General features: G+C 41.6%; 1 long non-coding RNA gene and 1 other non-coding gene across 2 annotated transcripts; both read right to left on the bottom strand.

The window, feature by feature from the left end:
* Positions 1-1,258: 1,258 nt before the first annotated feature.
* Positions 1,259-1,453, bottom strand: LOC123155074 (U2 spliceosomal RNA). Its single transcript, XR_006477205.1, has one exon. It is a non-coding gene; the product is annotated as a U2 spliceosomal RNA (small nuclear RNA).
* A 1,148-nt stretch (positions 1,454-2,601) lies between these two features.
* LOC123155029 (uncharacterized) lies at positions 2,602-4,826 on the bottom strand. The gene is made up of 2 exons (XR_006477167.1): positions 4,514-4,826; positions 2,602-2,909 (listed from the first exon to the last, which is right to left on the bottom strand). It is a non-coding gene; the product is annotated as an uncharacterized lncRNA (long non-coding RNA).
* Positions 4,827-5,258: the final 432 nt, after the last annotated feature.

The following is a 5,258-nucleotide window of genomic DNA, read 5'->3' as shown; positions in this document are numbered from 1 at the left end:
AACTTACCATTCTCCAATTCGTGTTTTTGCACTGCAATCGGTCATAGCTTCCTGAAGCTAGCTTCTCGGAGATATTTCGTTCGGCTCAAATCTGCTCCAGGAATTTATGAAGCGTGGAGTGGGAGGATCTCCGAACACGCCCGAAGCCCTTTCAAGAGAGCATAGTGTGCTAGTTGACTCTGAAATTCTAAAGCAGTAGTAGCAGACCCAGGAGAATGGACTTGGCCTGAAAAGTGATATTGCCACTTGGATGCAAAAAGGGGTAAAAAAACTAGCTGAATGGTTAAACACAAAAAGTTATTAACCTTTTTATAAACTTAAACATGACAAGTCATACTTTTCAGTCTTTTGAACCCATAAACTTGCAGACACTTGGATTAATGTCTTAACATTGAAAGAAAATTTTAAATTAAAAGTAAATCATGAGTAAATTATGCTACACATACTACACAAGTATCTTTTACATGTTAAACTTCGACATTGTCTAAAGTTCTATCGTTGCTACGATGATGAATGTTGCATGCATCTCAAAGTCGGACATACTATATGATCGCAAAATTAATGTCGTTTGATTATGTGATCTCAAATGCTTGATTTTAGCTTTTTCTGATTGTTGGCCAACCTTTAAGAATTTTCGGGTTGTTGATGAATCAGGCATGTTCAACCCAGAAGATGTTATGTACAGAATGATGTTGTTGTAAGGTATCTGGTTGTTTGTGGATTGATGAAGCCTTTTCCCACGTGATTTATTAAATATTTGTGCGCATTAATTCAATCCTTCAGTCAAATGGTTAATACCACTTCCCTATGTTTTTTCTCCTTTCAATCAACATCTGCTTTGGTCCTAGCTACAAGATATATTATGCTATAAACTATCAAACAACAACCCCACTATTTCTTGGGATATAAATGATACATTTACCCAAAATGTCGGCTCTTAGTGTTTGTCTAGTTATTTCAAAATTTTGAATGCGTTGAACCATCTTTAATGGCGGTAGACTAATATTAGCTGGCAAACTACCACATGATGGGCTTGAGATTTCAGTGACTTTGTCTCGGCTGACTTAGGTGAGCTAGCTCATTGGTCAGGTGACATAACGTCAGTCAATCTGAGCCCCTCATGATGAATACAGGCTACCTTGTTTTCTTTCTATGTGGGAAGACAACTACAAAGTTATGTAAAATAATTTGGATTTAGCCTCAAAAAAGAAAATTGGTTTTGATTTAGTTAAGAAAAAAATTATTTGACTTGGTTTTGTTGGGGTGCGTCAATCAAGAGCTATAGTGCAACACCCATGTGACACTCAGGGCTCAATAGCAAGCCACTATAACGAGCCCTCCCCACAAAAAAATTAACTTAACATCTCATGAATCCGTAGATCCATGTATCAGATATTAAACTGATAAGAACAGATACTACACTTGATCTTAGACAAGAGGCCGAGAAAGATATGATTTGAACCGTGACCCACTGTCCTGTTTTATTGGTCCCCTAAACCGCCTCCGCTGAGGTGCGCAGCGATATGGGATTATATATTCCACCAACGCGTCAAAGCTCAAAGCTGCGTTCGTCCTTCGCCGAGCCGGACAGATGCGCGGCATAACCTGCTCTGTGCCTGTGCTTCCTACTGTTTGGGGCCTGCCTAGAAGCCCATCAACAAGGTCACGGCCCACAGATATCGATCGCCCCAGTTTGTTTCGGCTAGGACGAACTGGGCTGTTAGTGCACCCACCAGTCCCACGAAAAAGAAAAAACTAATTAGTGCCTTAGACGTCGCTCAAAAAAAATTAGTGCCTTAGACTTGCTGAGATTTTCGCCTAAGAAAACAGAGGCTCACTTGCTAAAAACAAAAGGACTAGCAGAGATTGGAGTATATCTCTAAAAAAAGCGGAGATTCCCAATTCACAGAGTAACTTTGTTTTTCTTTCAGACAACAAGCTGAGGTTCAGACAATGAAAAACTGATGTGAGATTTTTAGCTTCACGTGCCAACGACTGTGTGCTGTAAATAAACAAGTAGCAAAGCGCCCTGATTCCTCTCTCACATGGAAGAAATGCAATCTAAGATCCAAACAAGTAGTCTCTTGTATGCCCAGTGAAAGAAGAGAGGGGAAATATCCTGTGCTCCGACGCATCTGATGCTCCAGGTACTCCCTACACAGCCAAAACGTTGGATGCAGAATGTAGGGACAGGATGAAATCTCAACGTCCCACCCTTCAGATTTTGCAAAAAAAAAACCCATGTAGGTACAGAATAGCAGTCACAGTTGCATCAAGTTGCTCCAAAAATGTGCTGCTCCAGTCAGGAACAGAAACACGCCCTGTGTAGCATCTTTGGAACAGGTTTCGTGAATTCATTCCTAATCATTTCTAAAAGAATATACCATTGATAAGAATTAGTTCCCAATCTATTTTGGGAGTATCAACCAGCAAGTTTGAACTGAGAGTGTACTTTCTGTCCATCGTGTGTCGTCAGCAGGTGCTTACTTTGTGTTAATGCTTCCAGCTTCATCCAACACAGAAATATACTAGTACAAATAGTTTCGTGGAATTTCCAAACTGGGCCAGCTTACAACAAGCAAAATAGAAACCAGGCTACAATCAAAAGAAGCTAAACTATTGTACAGGATGAGAAACTAGACAACAATATTCAGGAAGCAGCCAACGCCCTCTTTCACTTCGTCGGTCTCCCAGGCCAGTAGTCACACTCACGAAACTAACAACACTCTTGTGCATGTTACAGAAAAAAGAAAAAGGACAAGAGGCGCTAGCTGCAACACAGCGGCAACTAGTTGTACAAGCTGTACCAAAAGTCTACAATAATGTAACCAGTTTCATATAGCACACGAATAAAGGCATTTCTCATCCATTATTTAATCGCGAAGTGATGTCTGCTCCCATGGGTTGTGCTGCAAAGTATCAAACAAGTTCTAGTCAAATGTTTGCAAATTCCAGTTTTGGAACAGAAAGATCAGGGACATCATGTACCATCATAGCTTGTAGCTTCACGCTGATGCATTCATCGTGCGTAAATACAACAAGTCTATGGTACAAAGAGTATCGTGGATTTTCCAAGATAAAAAACATATATGTTCCATAGGAAATGCACAACATAAACATTCAGCAAGTCGATTTGAGAAGGTAAGCTAATTCTAAGAATAAAGAATTAGCAAGTCCATGATCCGAGATTTGTAATTATGTCTATTGTGCAATTCATTTCTTTCTATCACTTACAGGATTGAGAATCTGTAGGTAGCTCTGGCTGATGGAACAGAGTTGCACTCATCAGTTGTGTTATAAAATGTGACACCATATAAAACATTTGTGGTAAGAGTACAGTGAATATGTAGCAGTGGAGTTTATTAGCTCCAGTTTTGTAGGAATAATTAACAAATATCCTCTAAATTGGCACACGGTTTCTTTTTGCAGGACCTTGTGCCTGCCAATACTCTTCCAGGGGAGTTCCTATGTTCTAGCAAGACAGCGGGTTATAGCTCTGTAAGTACTCAGTTATAAGCAAAATAGTGGAACTGCATTGGTGGTGCGCATTGTTACAAATATTTGTCTATGCAATATATAATGATAACCTTGTCCATTTCTTAGTATACTTTATCCATTATTATCCTTGTGTACATGAGCATGAATGCCAAAGTTTTGTCAAGTAACAAGAACTCATGATTTTGGGAAACAGACTATTCATAACAATGCTAAACAACATCTGAAAAATTCTTACATGCAAAGCTATTTATGTTCCACATGGAATTTCAGTAAGCAACTTGTAATATAGATTGCTTCCCATTTTCTCTGAAGAACAGGCAACAACAAATATAAATGTCGTTGTTGACACGCTGCCACAGTTTCACCATTGCAAAAACAGCAACCCTGAAGGTGGCCTGGAGCAGATGCATACCATACACATTGGATCTGAAAGGTACTTAAGTTAGGGGACATTAATTTCCTATCTGTGCACATATATATGTCAACTGTGTCGATTGTTCTTCTGCATATCTGTGGGCAAGCAACAATCTGAGAGACACTGCTTGTTGTATCTTGGTCATGTTCATGTATAGTAGCACAAGGAAAATGATCTCTTAATTCAACAGTGTCACTCTTCAATAGCAAATTGATCTGACTAGATGGGCGTGGACTTACTATTATTACCCTCCATTAATTTGTACAAGTGCTAGATGCTTCATCCACATCAGACCAAATTACTTGTTCTAAGTTGCTGATATTTTACTTCGAATCGGATAAAATTATTTCAAACTCTTCTCTGGTCATAAATTACGGACATTTTTCTGTAAGTAATTTCTCGATATTTAGCCTAAGCAAAATATAGCAAGTTGTTTCAGTGATTTCTAAAAAATGTAGTCTAAGAAAAATACAGAGAAATATCACCACAGTTAATCTCAGCTAGGATTAACTACATCTAACACAATCAGCATGAAGGGGATGGCGGATTAGAACCAAAATACACAACAAAAACAAAAGGTTTTAACATCCAAAGTGATACCTGAAGGCTGGAGTTGTCTTCTCCAGCGTCAGCGGATGGCGGATCTAGCCGTCGGCTGGTGGCGAAGGTAGGCGTCGGCCGATGGCGGAGCTAGCCGCCGGGGTGTGGTGACGGGATGGCGCCGAGGTGGAGAATGGTGGCGCGGGGATGGGGTGGTCAGTCCGCTATACGTAGGAACAGGTCGAGGTCGCAACGGAGCAGACGGTGAGGCTGCGGCGCAGCAGTCGGCGAGCTTCACTGCCGGAGCCTGGCCCTATCTGTTCGTGTTCGTTCAAGCGAGGCAGCACAGGTTGGAGAAACGTTACGGCTATTCTGTACCTACATGGGGTTCTTTTTGCGAAATTTGAAGGGTGGGGCGTTGGGATTTCATCCTGTCCCTACATTCTGCATCCAACGTTTTGGCTGTGCATGAAGTACCGGGAGCACCAGATCCTTCGGAGCATGGGATATTTTGGCAGAAATCACATATTTGACCTGAAGGCGAAATCAAATCACAAACTAACCTGTTTTCGAAAAAATTTCACTCTGCTGACCCTTTCGTGTGGCGCCCGACAGCTAGGCGCCGCACACTACTATGCAGCGCCTCTGCCTTAGGCGTCGCACCTCCTGCCAGCGTGGCAGCCCTGGTCCAGTTGCGGCCTCACAGACAGCACTGCAGCGCCTAAGCCTTAGGCGCCACATTTGTAATGTGCAGCGCCTAGCGCTTAGGCGCTGCACAGTCTGTGTGCCACTTAGGCTGGCCCCA

Source organism: Triticum aestivum, chromosome 7A, assembly GCF_018294505.1.
Source record: "Triticum aestivum cultivar Chinese Spring chromosome 7A, IWGSC CS RefSeq v2.1, whole genome shotgun sequence".
Taxonomy (NCBI): domain Eukaryota; kingdom Viridiplantae; phylum Streptophyta; class Magnoliopsida; order Poales; family Poaceae; genus Triticum; species Triticum aestivum.
Note: the sequence above shows the minus strand (reverse complement) of the source record. Positions and strands in the feature narration are given on the sequence as shown.